The 18,934-nt window shown below is 39.6% G+C and overlaps 1 protein-coding gene across 1 annotated transcript in view; it reads left to right on the plus strand.

Moving 5' to 3' along the window:
- Positions 1-18,934, plus strand: part of LOC126198743 (uncharacterized) — a 213,109-nt gene that overhangs the window by 166,560 nt on the left and 27,615 nt on the right. The gene's annotated exons all lie outside the window — the stretch shown is intronic.

Genomic DNA, 18,934 nt, shown 5'->3' on the forward strand with positions numbered 1-18,934 from the left:
CATATTTGCAAAAATGCTTTTATTATTTAACATGTCCTACGTAATATGATACAGTGAAATGAATATTATGCATATGTAATCTTCAAAGTGTGTAATCCATACTTTCATACAAGTCCATTGCATTTCATCCACTGAGTGTCATATATATCTCATAGCTTCTGAGAATCTTGAAGACTCACAACAATGGTGTCACTTAAATGCTGTATGGCAGAGAGACATCATGTAGAATGAGATAGGCTTTTAGTGAGTCTGGATTTTATTATGATATACAAGCGTATCTGCTGGTAACAGGCACACACGAGGGCAGATGATGTTGTTGCACGTACAAATATTACACAATCTGTGCTACATGAAACTAGAAATCGCTAATTTTCTTCTTCATCGAGTTAGTGTGTTTGTTACTCCTTCACAATTAAGTGACTGGACAGATTGGGATGAATTTTGTAATAGAGATAGCCTGTTCCCTGAATTAATACATTAGGCTACCTTTTATTCCAACAAAAATCACTGTTCGTGTGGGATTGTCAATGTGACTAATGTTCACATGCAGTGGGTAACGTGAATAAAAAGTCATCTATGAAAATTAACTACAATCCCAACAAACTTGCCTCTCCAGTTCAAATGCTTGTAGTTCTCTTTGAAAATGACCTTCTCGATCACTATAAATAAGACTTGAGGACAAACATTAAAACAGGCAGGTATTCATCTGGGCACACCATGTTTTTCACACAGACAACCCTACATTGGCTGCTCATCTATACTGATAGTCAGAAATCCCTGCATATATGCAGAGAAGTCTCGGGATTTTGTTTACAGAGACATGTTATAATAGGTTTCTAGTCATTGATACACACCAACACATTTATGATCTTTTCTGTGCTAGGTATGTCACAAACAGTCATGAAATTATTTACTCATTTTCTTGGCACATATTGTAATTTGCTACTCGGTTGTGTAAAATTTTTTTCCTTAAGTTAATTATTGAGTTGTGAGCAATGTGCAAGGCCAATTCACACTGGTCATCCCATCACATCATGGCAACATCAAGGGTTCTCAGGAAGAAAGTTTTGGCAGCTAATGTCATCCATCCATTGTTGGTCACATGACGTCCAAGATCATTTCCTGCTGATACATGGCCATGTAGTGATCTTCATGAAAAAGTACTGTGGGTAGAATCAGACTGATTAGTAAGTGAAATCTATTTGTATGCTGTCAGGCATTTGTAATGTTTCATAAAGAAATGGACTGGAATCTTCAGACACTGCACTTGTCAAAAAAAGTTATGTTTGTAAAGTAGGCATCGAGTATTGTCTTAGAATTGTTTTGTTTAAATATGTGTTTGTGGCAGAATTATTTATTGTGAAGTAACTCTCTGGATTGTGTGCAACAGTTTTGCAAGCATTAGCAGTCAATATCTATCTAGTTTCACTAGCTAATACCAGTACAAGTGGGGCACTTGATTGACTTGAACTATTAATAGTCAAGTGCAAGACACAAAGGAAACCTATAAATCTTGAAGTGAAAGGTATTGAGTCAGATATGGCTATCGCAAAAAAATTGCACCTTAAATAAACCAGTTTTTCATGGAATGTGATGGCAGCTCATAACACTGTGTTCCTTTTAGTAATTTTGGGTGCAATTTGATGTAACAAATGAAAAAACTACTGCTTCAACTTTCTAAAATACTTGTAAAATCAGATACCTCTTCCTCAAGTTCCTTGTATAGTTGTCAAATTTCCCACTTGTACCATTTAATGACATTTTTTGGGCCTACACTCTTTTTTGTGTTATTTTGCACTTGTTTCTTCCTTCTCTAATATACAAGCTATCCCTGAAAGCTACAAACATTTGAGTCCAATAAATGTCATTTTTGTACAAATGTGGACTCCAGCATCCACATATACAAGCTACCACATTGTTTTTATGCACTTCATGCATAAAAACAATTGAAAATCATCTTGTAAAAATTGCAATTGTTATGAAGAAATATAATTGAGGACAGCTATGCAAGTTCAGATCACATGACTTGAATTTATTTGATGTGCCATGCTGTGACAGACAGTGTGAATACACCTTGATGTGACAGTGCCATGATGTGATGGTGACATGGTGGCCAGTGTGAAATGGCCTGGATCCTATCAGCTTCTCCCATCATCTCAATTTTCTGGCCTTCAATTGGCTCATGCCTCAATAGCTCCAAGATATAACTATTGTGATGGCACATACATGTGTATAGTGAATTTTGCCACTAACATTTCTTTATAAAGAACTGTTGAACCATGGGTAGCACCTAGTTTTTGTAATAAAATAATATTGATGTCTCAAAGCATGCACCTCTGGGGTGTGAGTACTCTGAAGTGATTGGTTTTGCTTTAATGTCAAAACAGTGAAATATTGTTTAATTTTATAGTATTTCTATGTAGCCCCAACCTGCCATTTGCAGAGCCAGATCTTTCATCCTTGTGCTGTCCAGATTGTTAATCACCTTTCTCCAACTCCAGAGGCCCGGGAAAAACTTCCAACTTCCTATCACTGGGTGTTTGCTAGCTGGCAGCCGCGAGCTAACGTGGGCAGCTCATCCAGCTATCCTAGACTCATTCCCTTAGCCGACCCAATACTTAAGCACCAAGCTTCCAGTAATTCTGCTTGGCTGATGTTTCTCCAACATATGTTATGTTAAAAGTGACATCCCATTCATTGTAAGTAGTATCTCTATTCTGGTGGCAAGTTGTTGTTCAAGAAGCACTAAGCACTGTAGTATTTGGTTGCCACTTAGTATTGTAGTGGGCAGCCAAAAATGATGTTGTTGATGCCATTCTCCATGCCACAGTCACAAAGGGGTGAGGCAGTCAGTTGTAGCTGATAGAAGTGCAGCCAGAAATGTCTGTGGTTAAAGTGGAGGTGGATTATTGTGACCATAAACTCATTGTGGCACATGGCAATGGTAGACCATGGTCATGCATCAATGCTTGGTGCTATAACTCCACAAACTCTTCCCCCATGTTGGTACGATAGGTGCCTCTTACTATTCTGTGAGTTCTAATCTATTGCCACACATACTGGAGGTCTGTGCAAAGAACAAGTTTGTACATCTTTGTCCCATAGTACTCTTATGACATTTCTCATTGTTATTCTGTAAGTTGGCAGTACTGTTACTAATGGTGTAAGGAATGCCCTACTGACAGCATCATACTACAGGCTAGTGAAATGTGCCCACAATACCAATTCAAAACGGCTGCCCCACTTGCCACATGCACCAAGGAAGAACAGTAATCTGTCATGTTTTCTGAGCAGTGAAGTTACAAAACCTACTGAAATTCATCAGTGGATGAAAGTCCAGTATGATGAAGCATGTCTGTCACTGCATAAGTGTATGACGGAAGAGAAAGTTCAGAAATTGTGTGACTTTTGTGAGAGACACTCAGCACCCAGGTCAAGCACACCACTTTGTGACACCAGAGTCTACTGCAGCAGTTGAATCCAATGTGGTGGGAAATCGCCATGTGACGGTCAATGAAACAGCCGCAGATCTGAACATTAGTCATGGGTCAGCACACCACATCATTCATGAAGTGCTTTAAGTTTTGCAAAGTGTCTGCAAGATGGGTTCCATGGCAGCAGCTCGCTCAGGAAGTGAAAGAGCAATGTGTTGACATCTGTGAAGATCTTTTGTGATGCTTGGAAGCAGAAGGTGATAGCTTCTCCATAAGAATTGTTACAAAAGACGAAACCTGGGTGCACTATCACCACCTGAAACAAAGAGAGCAAGCCAGGAATGGCACCATTCCTCAACACCAACCCCAAACAGTTCTCGATGCAGCCATCTGCCGGGAAGCTTTTGCTGACTCACTTTTGGGGTGAACAAGGAATTGTCTTGAAACACTGCATGACCAGGGGAAACACCATCACTAGTGCATCATATTCCAATACAATAAAAAATCAGGTTCACCCTGCAATAAGATCAACACTAACATTGACTTGCCTATGCAATACTTGCAACCATTGATTACCTGCACTTTAATACTCTGCCACATCCACCATACTCATCAGATCTTGCACCATGTGATTACCACATTTTTGGACCACTCAAAGAGGTGATATGAGGAAAGAAATTTTATTTCTGTGAAGAGTTGCAGCAGGCAGCTCAAGAGTGGCTACAAACATTACCAAAAGATTTTTTTTTTCTCCAGAATAATCCATGCACTTCCTAATCACTGGAGAAGTGTGTTGAATGATAAGGAGACTATGTCGAAAAATGTTAAATCTGTGTTACACTTTTGTTCAGTTCAAAAAAAATTAAAATAATAAAGGTTATCATTTGACTAACCTCTTCCCATGTCTTAGCTTGCATATGCATTTGTCACATGTCTTGCACACATCTCCTCCTCCCTCCTCTCTGTACCCACCCCTCGCTCTATCTGTCTCTCTTGTTCACCTCATCATGCCACCACTATCTGTCCACCTCCCCCCCCCCCCCCACTTCACTCTCTCCATCTCTTCATATCTTCATCTCCTGCTCCTCCTCTATGTGTCCATCACCTCCATGCCCTCACTCTGGCCATATCTTCCTATGCCTCTCCCTGTCCACTTCCTCCCCCCTTCTTCATTTTCCACTACCCTTCAACACTTTCTACCTGCCTCCTGAATTTCTCCTTCTTCCCTCTCTCCCTGACAACCCCCTCCTCCCTCCTTGTCTGCCCATCTGCTCTCCATCTCCCTGTGAATCTCCTCCTCCCCTCCCTCTCTCTCTCTGTCTGTTATCACCGCCTCTCTCTGTACTGTCCATCTACTCTTCACCTGTCTCTATACTTCTTTTCCTGTCCGTCTCCATATCTCCCCTTTCTCTCTCTCCATCTCTACCTCCTCCCTCTCTCCCTGTCCATATCCTGTTGGCCTCCACTTTCTTTCCATCTTCTCCCGTTCCCCTCATTTCATCCATCTCCTCCTGTCCCCTGTCTCCTCCTCCTTCTCCTCACCTCTCCTTAATCATCTCTTCCTGTGCCCTCTCCCAATTCATCTCCTGCTGCCCACCTCTTCCTATGCAAATCCTCCTCCCCTTTCTTCCCACCTATCTTCTGCTCCCCCTCTCTCTGCCCATCTCCTCCTCTCTCTCTATCTTCCTATGTATCCCCTCGAGCCCTCTTCCCTGTCCACCCTCTCTTCTATCCATTCCAAACTATTACCAGCTGTAGCCCCTGAAAAACAGACCAATACAGCAGTTCGATACTACCATCACAACATGTATTTTGTGCAGGGCAGCCTACATTTCAGGGGTTTAGAAACCTTCTCTCGTCCTAAACATGTAGGCTGTCCTGCAAAACAAGCTGATAAGGCAGACCAATTCTATTCCCACACAAAATGCCTCTCATGCGGGGCAGCTTTGATGTCTGAGGCTTAAAAACATGTATCTTCATACCTTTTGAAGCTAGGTGGTTACAAACATCACTGTGCTGATACTTGTGATGTCTGCTGTCTGTGCGCCAAATTTGGTTGACATTGATCCACAGGCTTGAGAGGATATCCTGGACTTACATACATACCAGGGCTATCGAGAAAGTAACAGATGTTTTAATACATTAACAATATATAAAACACAAATTTTATTTTATACATTTTAAATGTAAACTCTTAAGCTATTTTTCTACATAGCCATTCAGACTGAGGCACTTATCATACCATGGCACAAGTTTTTCAATACCATCTCTGTAGAAATCTGCCACCTGCGATTTCAACTACTGATTTATGCCAGCATGCAATCTGGTGTCAGTATCAAAGCATTACAAAGTGAGTCATGTCTTCATTGCTGGTAAGAGATGGTCGTTGCTTGGCACCAAATCCAGGCTATGATTGAGCACCTCCCATCCAAAACCCCATAGGGGCTCTCAGGTATGACTCAACATGTGTGGACGTGCATTGTCGTGAAAAAACACAACTTTTGCACTAAGTTTTTCCCATCACTTGTTTTTTATCATCTGCCTTAACTTTTCCAGCATTTGACAATATCTCTCTGACTTAACTGTTGCGCCACTTACCAGGAAATAAATGAGAATCACTCTGTTACATTCCCAAAACATAGCATTCATGATCTTTCTGGCTGACAGTGTTTGCATAAACTTCCTTGGTTTCTTGGGAGAATTTTTGTGTCCACATTCCATAAACTGCCTTTTTGTTTCAGAATCGACATTCTTCACCCAAGTTTCAGCTCCAGTTATGATACATCAAATAACTTTGTCACAATTTTTCTCGAAATCTTTGAGGAAGGTCTGTGCTGCAGCCCGTCTCTGTTATTTATGGTCTTCCATTAGGATTATGGGAACCCGCCAAGCACAAAATTTGTGGTAACCAAGCATCTCCACCACAATTTCATGCACCAGACTCCGTGAAATTTGGGGAAAATTTGGCGAAAGTTCTGTAATGATGAAACAATGAATTTTGTCATTGATTTTCATCACCACTTCATCAGTCAATAGCCCAGACCTACTACTGCAGTCCTCATCGTGAACCCTGGAATGGTCATTTTTGAAATCACTGCACAGTTGTCTGACTCAGCTTTCACTCATTATTCCTTTTTTGTACACATCATGTAGGTTGCAATAAATTTCAGGTGGTTTGCAGTTTCTTGTCAATAAAAGCCTGATCAACAGAATGCACCAGAGATTTCCTGTTGCAGAGCACATTTTAACCTGTCACAGAAAGTAAAGTAGCAGAGACATAGTCTCCATGCTGCCATTGCTGGATGTGTACTGAGTGTAGGAATGTTATGGCACCTATATGGCGACTGCAGCCCCACCCACTGCCATGATTAAACCCGAAAGGTCTGTTACTTTCTGGATAGTTCTGGTACATATATGCTGCTTTAGTATATAATAGCCAATTTCCCACAGCTTCGCTCACATACATATTTGACACATACATTGCATGCATCTAACTATCCACCTCCTTCTCCTACCCCTCTTCCTTTTGTACCTGACCACTATCCCTCTGCACCTTCCCCCAGACTCCTTTCTCTGTTCATCCCCTCCTCCACCTCTCTTTGTCCATATAGTCCTCTTCCACTCTCGCTGTCTTTCTCATCCTCTCCTCTCCCTGTTCATCGCCTCCTGCCACATCTCTCTTTCCATTGCCTCCTTCCCCCCTCCCCCCTTCCCTATCCATCCCCAACTGCACTCTCCCCTCTCCATATCCACCTCCTACACCACCCTTCTCCCTATTCATCTCCTCCAGTCCCCTTTCCCTATTCATCTCCTCCTCCACCATCTGTCTCTCTCTCTCCCTTCCTTCCCCTCTCACTATCCTCATCTTCCAATCCTCTCTGACCATACCCTCCTCCCCCCTCTCTCTGCCCATACTCTTCATCCATCTCTCTGCCCATCTCATCCTCCTCCCCCTCCTCTTTCTGTTCATGTCCTCCTCTCCTCTCTTTCTGTCCTCCTCCCTCCTCCCTCTCTCCCTGTCCATCTCTTTCCTCCTCCTCGGTGTCTTTGTTCATCTCCTCCTCCCCTTCCCCCTACCCATCACTTCCCACCTCCCTCTCTGATCATTCATATTCATCTCAGTCTCGCCCTGCCATGCCCATCCATATGTGTAGACTCTGCAAAACATGGCAATAAAGCAAGCTGCCACTACTGCCAAGAACTTGAAAACATTTTTTGCCCCTAATTTGTAGCAGTGCTGATGGAAAATGTGATGGAAAATTGGTCTGTATGTGGGACTGGATTTTAGAATGTGCCTGAATAACAAGTCATACTGTGCAAATAAGATAACATGGTTTCAAAAACAGGCATATTACACAAGATTTTTAAGCAGAAATGCAGCATTATAATTAAAGAGGCCCGTGGTTTATTCAGCTGCAACGTGGATTCGTAAGGATTACACTATGAATAAATGACAGATTGATAGTTTGTGATGAGTATTGCCTAACAAAGTGTTAATGTTTAGTATTTGTGCTATACATGGCATTGGCATATTGCTGTTACTATATCCGCTTCTTGTTCTCAGGTTTAAACATGGTGGTGTTACAAATTTGGCCAGGTCTTCAGTTCACTGCAGAGAACAGACAAGGAAACAAATATATGAACGTCTTTTCACCTTTTGTGGGCAAGTGCTCTAGCAACTGAGCTACCAAAGCACAACTCACCACTTGTCATCACAGTTTTACTTTAGCTGGTACCTCATCTCCTACTTCCTAACCCTCACTGAAGCTCTTCTGTGAAACTTGCAACATTACCACGGATTAAAATTATCCCAAGTTCAAGGCTAGGTCCAACACACAGTTTTAATCTACCACGAAGTTTTATATTCATGCACACTCCACTGTAGAGCAAACATTTCGTTCTGCAAACAAACATATGTTTCAAAATGATCTCAAATGTTCTTCAGTAATCTCCAGTATTCTGAAACTGGAAATACTAGGTTCCAGAACTAACAGTCTCCCTGAGTATATAAGGCAAAACTCTGCTAGATTACATCAATAGTAAGTGGAAAATGTGAAGCTACTATGTAAGGGATTATAAAAGTGATATTTAATGAGCTATTGAGTTTCAGTGTTCATTGCATAAACACAAAAGAGCATCCATGTAATCACAACTGCAAGCACAGAATGACAAGGTGTTGTGAAGAACTTACTTACTTACTATACTTTACATGATCAGGCCCAATGGACTGTGCGCTGCTTTGAAAGATTTCCTCCACTTCAGCCTGTCTTCAGCTCCTTTCTTCCATCCTTCCAGCAGTCCCACTCTCTGAAGGTCTTTGGATATGCAGTCACTCAGTCAAGTTCTAGGTCTTCCTACCGGCCTTCTGCTGGTTGGCTTGGTGTTGAGTACAGTTTTCAGGCCGTTTGTCCTGCATTCAAGCAGCATTCCCTGCCCACTGGAGTCATTGTGTCTTCATTATAACCACGATGTTTGACTCTTTGTAAATATCTTACAACTCAGTACTGTGACGCAGCCTCCATTTTTCACTCTCATTATTGTAAACTGGTCCAAAAATCTTCCGAAGGACTTTCCTTTCAAATATCATCAGTCTGTTCAGATCTTGTTTGGTTGTACTCCACGTGGCATGTCCATATAGTACTACTGGCTGTAGGAGTGTTTTGTAGATGTTTATTTTGTAATACCTTGACAAACTTCTGATTCTGAGGAGAGCATTAAGGCCATAGTAACAGTGATTACCTGCCTGTAGTCTTGTCTGTATTTCCATTTTACTTGATGGTTCATCTCTGAATACTGCGCCCAGATATTTGAACTCCCTGACTTCATGATAAGAACCTTCAGTTGTCTGTAAGGGTGGAAGTGGTTCTTGAGTTTCATTATGTCTACGATGTAAAACCATGTATTCTGTCTTGTCAAAATTGATTTGAAGTCCAATTTTCCTCACTGTCATTTCCAGAATGTTAGCCGTTTCCCCTAATTCTCCTTGGGACCCAGATAGTAGCACTATATCATCAGCATATCCGAGGTACTTGATGTTCACATTCCCGGTCTGGATTCCTCTGAGTTCATTAGATGACATCTCTCGCATTACCTTCTCTAATGCGAGATTGAAAAGAACAGATGATAGTCCTTCGCCCTTCCATAGCCCAGTTTTTATTTTGAATGCTTCAGTCACCTTATTTCCAATTTTTACCTTTGCTGTAGTACTCATCAGCCAGGCCTTCGTGAAGCTTACTAGTTTCTCATCAAAACCAATCTCTTCCAGACACCTCAGCATACTTTTGCAATGAATGCAATCCTATGCTTTTCTGAAGTCAAAAAACAGCATGTGTAGTTCTTGTGAAGAAATAACATAGAAGAAGAATAATGAAGATAACTCTCTTCAGAATGCAAATATTATCAATTACTTACAAAAAAAAAAGTGTCATAAAGTGCAATCACAGTTTTTCACTATTCCCGCACTGTGCAGCAAAAAATGTTTTTGAAAATTGGTTTCTATAGCTAAAAAAATAAAATTGTGTGATTTGGTGAATATGCTCACTTTTCAAGACATAAAAAGTAAAGGGATATTCAGAAAAACTGATCAGTTGTGGTGGGACAACATTAGTTAATCTTTCTATTAAGGAGTCATATTTGTCAGTGCAAATATTAATTACCTGTTTCTTGTACAGAATGATAAAATTAAACATAACCTACAAATAACCCTGGTTAACAACAATTTTTTGTTAAAGGCAAAGGGTATTTATAGTGTATTTTCAGGTATGAGTTTCAAGTAAAGTACTTAAAATGCCCAATCACATGCAGATTTCATACAAATTGAGAATTTCTGTGAAACACTCAAATTGCAGCTATTTAATCATTTTATGCAATGTGATACAAAATGTTGTTTCATTTTATAGGCTATAATACTGTTACCATAAGCTATGGCTAGTCCAGCACTGAAGACTATCTCGCACCCAAAAAGGAAAACCATTTCAGTCTGTTGTCATAGGCAAAAATTCTTCATGTGTGCGATTTTCCACTAGGTAGCAGCAGTGTCTTCAGTGCAGACAGGTATGTTAGTTCATATACTGTGAGAGTCATGCAAAAGATAAGCACCAATCTCATAAAATTTGGCCAAGTAGAATGCTAAAAGTTGGGCCAGGAAGGGGGAGGAGGGCACACTCCACTTCATATAAACCTTGACACTATGAAACTGTTTTTTAAAGCCCTATCAAAAGATGGTGAAACTTTCAAGTATGTGGCAAGTAAGTTTCTGTGGCTATCAAAAGCTAAACTGAAACCAAGAGTCTTCATCAGCGCTGATATTTGGAAACTAATGACAGGCAAAACATTTGAAGAAAAAATGAAATTGAAAGATCAGCTTGGATATTTGTAAGGAGTTTCAGCAGCTTTCTCTGCAATTACAAAGACCATGATTACAAGAACATAATAGGAAACACACTAGATAACTGGATGTCTCAATGAGCATGAAGTTGCACTTCCTAGACTCACATGTCAGCTATTTTTAAGTAGATCTTAAGAGCTATGAGTGAGGAAAAGGGTAAAGGTCTCACCAAGATGTTTAAGCAATGGAATCAAAGTACCAGGGTTGATCAGCTATTAGAGTGATAGTTGACTATCACTGGATGCTGCACAGGGAGCGTCTGCAGATAGTGCACAAAAGAATAAGTTCAAAATGGAACTCTGAGGGGAGAAAGAAGAAATATTAAGATTTATGCCATTGTATTAGTACTGGAGGACATAATATTTCATTATAATGTTAGGAATGCCTTGTTTTATCATATTTTTCTGAATAATGTTTTTTTGAATGTATGTGCTTTACAAGAATTTTCTGCATCTTCATCATCATTTTGTGAAAAGCCTTTTGTGACAGAGGGGAGCCATTAGCACTTCTGAACTTAGCATGCCAAAAAACATTAGGACCATCTTTTACATTCTCTCTCTCTCTCCCTCTGCTTGAGCCTGTAGGCTAGCAGTGGAATATATTATAAGCAGTATCAAGATATATTCTTCCTGCAGGCGGCACCAAAGTCAGACATGCAAGCAGAGTGCCCACAGAATGACTTGGCCCTTAGCTGCGTAGACAGTAATGTAGTGGAAGAGATGGCAATGCTGGTGGGGGCTCTGCTGTGAATGGCTACCGTGTGGTAGGGGAGGCGTGAATTGTCAGCTGAAGTCTATGTACAAATGTGTATGTAGTGTAACTCATGAGCTACAGCTAGTGAGTTGCAAACAGTGCTATGAACAGATTATATCAGTATGATCAACAATTCAACAAATACAGACATTTATTAAATATCAATAGTGTCTCACTATAATACCAAAAAGAAATAGCTGCATAAACAAAGGATTCGTCAAAGCAAAATGAGTCCAACAATGTTCTGCTAAAAGGGTATCTTGAAAAATGAAAAGTTGTAAGAAATGTGACATAGCAGACAACGTCAATTACTATTCCCAGTTCAGCATAATGCTTTACAATGGACACATTTATGAGTGGAGAAACCAAGGAGAACAAACTTTGCTATATTACATTCACCATCATCAAACAGCCAGTGCCTTATCATCAAAGTCACCAATACATTTCTTTCAACAACATAATGCAAGACGCATGTTGTCTGTGCTGTCTTGACCTACCTCAGTACAGAGGTAGTACTGTTGCACTAGTCAGCGCATTCTCCACATCTCCCAGCCTTGGGAAACATGACAAGCACCGCTGAGAGGCTGGCAAGGCATGAACTGGGCATAGAGTTGAAACACCATGGAATGATGTAGCCATATCTGTCATCAAAACCCAGTTCAACTCAATTTGCAGCCCCTATTGGATCCAGTGTTGCTGCCAGGGATGACAGCTCTGCATACTAATTCTCACACTCTGTATACCCCCAAATGACATAGAATTTTAATATTCTTGCTTCCTTACTGTATAGACACAACAACTAAATTTTGTTATGTGCTGTCCTTCCTGGTGCTGCAGTTCTAACAGTCAGCAGTTTCTATTCTTGATTAGACAAATCCTGATATTTTAAAATCTTTGAACAACACTTTTATGATTCCCTAAATTTTCAGCTGGGTAGAAAGATTACCATATGCCCTTTGACAAGACATCTGTTATCAATTTTGGTTTGGCCATTAGTGAACTCTGTGGTACTATCATTGATAGTTCCTTGATTCTGACACTATATTCTGAATTTTTGTTGCATGGATGGTATCTCATAACTTCACTTGCACAGTTCAGTATTGGGTCAACCTAAGTGATATTATGTTGAGGTTCCGTGTAATGGGAACTCGCAAGACATTGACTTCTTACGCATTCCATTAATATCCGGTGTTAGTAGACCTTTACAGCTGTGGAATACAGACCAGTTATGGCCAGGGTTTATAGGCTTCTGCTAGCTGTGCACAAAATGTGAATACCAGAACTGTCCCCAGTAGTACCCTCCAAATAAATTGTCAGTTGGGAGATATAAGAAGAAATGCTGCCCTAGCAATCACATATCACAAGCTAAAAAAAGGCAACACAATGGAATCTATTGTTTGTGCAAAACAACTTAGCACCAGGGCATAAATGAATTCAAATATTTTCATTTTTATATTTTTACTACAAAGCACATTCTGCGGTAGTTGTACACCATAGCTGCAGGAAAAATTCTTTATAGACTGGCAGATACGATTATATGCAATCCCATTAAAGTTTTGTCAGTTGAAGCAAACAAGCCACCAAAAATCTCAGTAAAAACTGTGTTCAAGTGAGTTGCAGAAACCACTAGCTATTCCAGTTGCACAATAAAGGTAGTATTTCTAAACAGTTTGTCAGAGGATGACACACAATTTCAATGTGTCACAGTACTAAATGAAACAGTATTAAATGCCTTTTCTGAATAATACCTAGAACAGATGGCTCCGAACCCCTACTCATGATGGGTTAGATGGTCTAGTCGCCTTAATGTGATCCCACGTATGTTTGATGTCAATGTGCAATAACCACTCACAGATGCCAGGTGGCAACACTGACAGTGGCGAGTGTATAAAGCATGTCCAGGGATGCAGAAAACAGTGTAATTGTTGTCATAATGCAGAAACAGTGCAATTTATCTTACATCCAAAATAGCATGATCATTGGCTTTTAGAGTAAGGGTGAAAGAATTTCCAAAATGGCTATGTTTGTAAACTGTTTATGTGCTGCCTTGCTTAAAGTATATTGTACATGGCAAAATTATGCTGTCCAAAACTGGCACCAAAGCAACTGCGGCGCACCACATGCCATAGATATCAGGGATGAAGCATGTTTTATACTACATCAGATGGATGACCATTGACATGTATGGCCCTGCAACAATTTTCAGCACAGTCCAGACCATAGGAGGGAGTGTTATGGATTGGGGAATATCTTTCTGGCATTCCTTGGGTGATCTTGTCATTCTGGAATGGGTCAATACGAGCAAGTATCTATCCCTGGGGCCATGTCTGTCCTGACATGCAGTCTTTTTCCCCTCTCTCAGCAAAATGGCATCTACTAGTAGGACAATGTAACATGTCACACAGCTCACACTATGCATGCATGGTTCAAAGAGCAGCAGGATGAGCTTACCATACTCCTCCGGCCACCAAATGCCCTGGACTTAAACCCAATCGAGAATCCATGGAACCACCTTGATCAGGCTGTTTGCACCAAAGATCCTCAACCAAGAAACCTAGCACAGCCAGCGTCAACATTGAAACTGGCATGGCTCCACATCCCCACTGGTATCTTCCAGAACCTCATCGATTCTCTTTCTGCATGTCTGCACTGCAAAAGATGATTATTCAGGCTCTTAACAGGTAATCACATTAATGTGAATGGACCATGGAGACCTATTGGCAACAAATAGACCTGACTTCTTTGAGGGTATCCACATTGGAATTGGTATCAGTGATCATGATGCAGTTGTAGCAACAATGATTACCAAAGTACAAATGCCAACTAAAACAAATAGAAAGTTTTTTAATGTACTTTAAAGAAGCAGCAAAGTCACATCATATTGACGAACATTTACCTCAGGCCAGGAGCATGCATAGAAACTATGTCTGGATGGATATGTACCTACCAGAACTGTTTGTGATGGGAGAGACCCTCCATGGCATTCAGTCACTGTAATGACACCTCAATGACTGCCAGTCAGAATATTGTTGAAAGATCTTGCACAAAACCCAAAGAAATTCTAGTCATATGTAAGGGTTGTTAGTGTCGCCAAAGTTAGTGTCCAGACATCCATGGACTACACATGAACTGAAATTGAGTGTATCAAAGCAAAAGCAGGAATGTTGATGTTTACAAACGTTTCTCTCCAAAGGAAAACCTATGAACAGTGCCCAACTTAATTGTCATACCACTGAAAATATGATTTGATTTGATTTGACTGATTGATTTGATTTATTTCATGTTCCATAGGGCCAACTGTGTTGGATACACAAGGATGTGGAACAAGTCAGTTTTTTACAAATACAATCTTATAATCTTATAGCATATACAGAAATTTGAGTACATAATTATATAAAAGTTTATACAGTAAATTCTTTGGGCAGCAATACAGAAAAAGGAAATACATATTTTCTTAGAATCATTAAAACACTACAGAAAACAGATACAGAGCACACACAGATACAGAGCTCAGGTTAAATAACATTCTTAGTGGCATTATGTCAACTTGTATTATATAATATTAAAATATTACAATTTATTTAGTTAAAAATTCATCTAGTGTAAAAAGCTTTTTTTAGCAGAAATATTTTTAGTGCTTTCTTAAACTTACTCTTGTTATGAATCTCTGTCTTTATTTCGGGAGGAAGAGCATTGAAGAGTTTTGCTCCAGTGTAGTGGACACCCTTTTGTGCCAAGATCAAATTTCTGAGCTCGCTTTGTATGTCATTCTTCCTCCGTGTGTTATGCTCATGATAATTACTGTTTGGTTGAAATATCTCTATATTTTTACAAACAAAAAACATGAGAGAAAAAATATATTGGCATGTAGTTGTGTATATTTTAAGTTTACGAAAACTATTTCTACACGAGTCTCGTGGGTGGAATCCACATATAATTCTTAAAGATTGCTTCTGTGCAATGAACACTTTCCTTGCTAATGGCTGGTTGCCCCAAAAAATAATTCAGTACTCAATGAGAGAATGAAAATAGCCATAGTATGCCACTTTTGCAGTGTTAGGTTCAACACATGTAGTGACAACCCGTAAAGCATAGGTAGCAGAGCTAAGCCTCTTACAGAGATTAATAATATGTGAAGACCAGTTCATTTTCTTGTCAATGTGCACTCCAAGAAATTTTGTTGTTTCCATTCTTATTATTGGTTGATTACCACATGTCACACTTATTTCTCTCTCTTTTTCTGTTATTGTACAGAATTGAATAAAGCTGGTCTTACTGGAATTTAATGAGAGACCATTCACCTTGAACCAATTAACCACATCTGAGAGTATGTGATTAATGAGTTCCTCAAGATTGTTGTCTGTTCTACTGCCCATAAAAATTGTGGTATCATCAGCAAATAAGTAAATTTACACAGCAGGCTTGTACATGATGGTAGATCATTTATAAAAATCAGGAATAATAGTAGCCCAAGAATTGAGCCCTGAGGCACTCCACATGTAATGGAACTCCATTCAGAATCTGAGGAAGTGTCACATACTCCACCCGAGCTATTCAAGACAACTTTTTGTTTTCTGTCTTGGAGGTATGACTGTAGCCAGTTGCCTGCAACACCACCTATTCCTACTAATTTTGCTTTTTGCAAGACAATCTGGTGATGAACACAGTCAAACACTTTGGATAAAACACAGAAGACACCAAGTGCTAGCATTTTTTCATTAAGGGTTTCTAGGACTTCATTTGCAAATGCGTAGACTGCGTCTTCTGTTGAACGGCCCTTTTGAAAGCCAAATTGGCTTTTGCTGAGAACTCCATTCTTCATGAGATGATCAGTAATTCTTACATGTTTTAGCTTTTCTAGAATTTTGGAGAAAGCTGTCAGCAAAGAGATAGGTCGATAGTTAGTTAGTTCAGCTTTATCACCCTTTTTGTACAGGGGCTTCACAATGGCATACTTAAGTCTACTGGGAACAACACCTTTCTGAAGGGAAGCATTGAAAATATGACAGAGAATGTCCCTTATCCACACACAATTATATTTCAATAAATTACTAGATATATTATCAACCCCTGCAGAGTTCGTTCTTTTTAGAGACATGATGATTTTTTGAATTTCTTCTACAGTGACAGGATTAAGGTGCATTTCTGAAATGATGTTTGAATATACTGCTTGACAAAGAGTTACAGCTTCCTCAACATTGGGCTTGCAACCAATCTGTTGAGTTACTGATAGGAAGTGTTTATTAAAAATCTCAGCCACCGTTTTGGGGTTATCTACTAGGGTACCTTCACATCTGATTTTATTTACATCTTCTTTGCTTGTTGTATCTCTTCCTGTTTCTTTTTTTTACAATGCTCCAAATTGTTTTTATTTTATTATTAGAATTATCTATTTCCTTCTCATAATAAAGGGCTTTTGATTTTGAGTGTCAGTGGCATGTAGAATCAGTTGAAATACTTAAAATTGAACAAAGCTCCAGGGCCCAGTGGGATTCCTATAAGATGTTATAATGTATTTGCAGCTGATTCAGCCCCTCTTTTCACTATAGACTATCATAGGTCCCTCGAACAAAAAACCATCCGCAGTAGTTGGGAGAAAGATTTACAAGAAGAGTAATAGAAGTGATGCACAAAACTACTGTTTGATATCCTTGATGTCAATTTGTTCTAGAATCTTAGAACATATTCTGAGTTCAAATGGAAAGAGGCATCTTAAGCAGAATGACCTCCTTCATGACAACCAGCATGGATTCCAAAAACATAGATCATGTGAAATCCGTACTTTTCTCACACGATGTCCTGAAAGCCGTAGATCAAGGCAGTCACGTGGACATACTATAGCTCAATTTCCAAAAAGTATTTACTTAGGACCACATCTACTCTTATTATCAAAATTATAATAGTATGGGGTATCAAATGGAACATGTGATTGAATTGACAATTTTTTGGTAGGGAGGACACAGCAAGTTATCTTCGATGGAGGGTCATAGAGAGACAGAGAAATAACTTTGGGTGTGACTCAGGGAAGTGTGTTCGGACACTTGTTGTTCATGTTGTATATTAATGACCTTGCACACAATATTAATGGTAACCTCAGAGTTTTTGCAGAAGATGCAGTTAACTGTAAAGAAGTACTGTCTAAAAGAAGCTGCACAAATATTCAGTCAGTGCTTGATAAGATTTGCAACTTGCTTTAAACGTAAAATTGTGCACTTCACAGAATGAAAAACATTAGTATTCTATGTCTATAACATCAATGAATGACAGTAGTAATAGATCACCTCATACAAATACCTGAATGTAACAGTTTGCATGGATATGAAATGGAATGAGCAAATAGGCAAAGCAGGTGACAGACTGCGGTTCAGTGGTAGAATACTTAGGAAATGCAATGAGTTCACTAAGAACACTGAATCCACTAAGAACTTGTACAATGCATACTAGTGTGTGGGGCTCATGCCAAATGGGATTAACAGGGGTATTGAGCAGATGCAAAGAAGGGCAGCATGAATGGTCACAGGTTTATTCTATGGTCACAGGTTTATTCTATGCATGGGAGAGTGTCACAAAGATGCTAAAAGAACTGAGCTAGCAGATGCTTCAAGGCAGACACAAACTTTCTGGTGAAGATCTACTTCAAAAGTTTCTATAACAAACTTTAACTGATGAATCTATGAATATATTACAAATGCCAACATATCGCTCTCTTAGAGATCACAAAGAGAAGATTAGACTAATTACACTACACACTGAAACAATTAAACCATCATTCTTCTCTTGATCCATATGTGAATGAAATGGGAGAAAGTCATAATAACTGGTGCAATGGGATGTACCCTCTGCAACAATGGTTTGCAGAGTACAGATATAGATATACAAGATGTGTAAGAAAAGTAACGAGACTGACAATATTGTGAGTGATCTGGTAATGTTGTGTTGTTCTACTTGTGCAGACCGGTTTGTTCACCCCTTGCAGATGCTCAGCCCTAGTTTGAGGTCTGTACAGCCATCAGTGAAATTTTGTTTTTGTTGTGTGTTACAAAAATGGAATCGCAGAATTTGGAGCAACATTATGTCATCAAGTTTTGCATTAAACTTGGAGAATCCGTGAGTGTGACCTTTAAAAGTTGAAACACACCTGTGGGGAGCAATCCCTATCAAGAGCACAAGTGTTTTGTGGGCACAAATCATTTTTGAAAGATTGAGAACATGCTGAAAGTGAAATTTGCTAAGGGAGACCTTCAATTTCAAAACCTATCGAAAATGTTAAATGTATGCATTCTCTTGTGAGATCAGACTGACATTTAACAATAAGGATGATGGGTGACATGTTTATCCTAAACCCTCTCACCATACATCA

This window comes from Schistocerca nitens, chromosome 8 (genome assembly GCF_023898315.1).
Source record: "Schistocerca nitens isolate TAMUIC-IGC-003100 chromosome 8, iqSchNite1.1, whole genome shotgun sequence".
In the NCBI taxonomy this organism is placed as follows: domain Eukaryota; kingdom Metazoa; phylum Arthropoda; class Insecta; order Orthoptera; family Acrididae; genus Schistocerca; species Schistocerca nitens.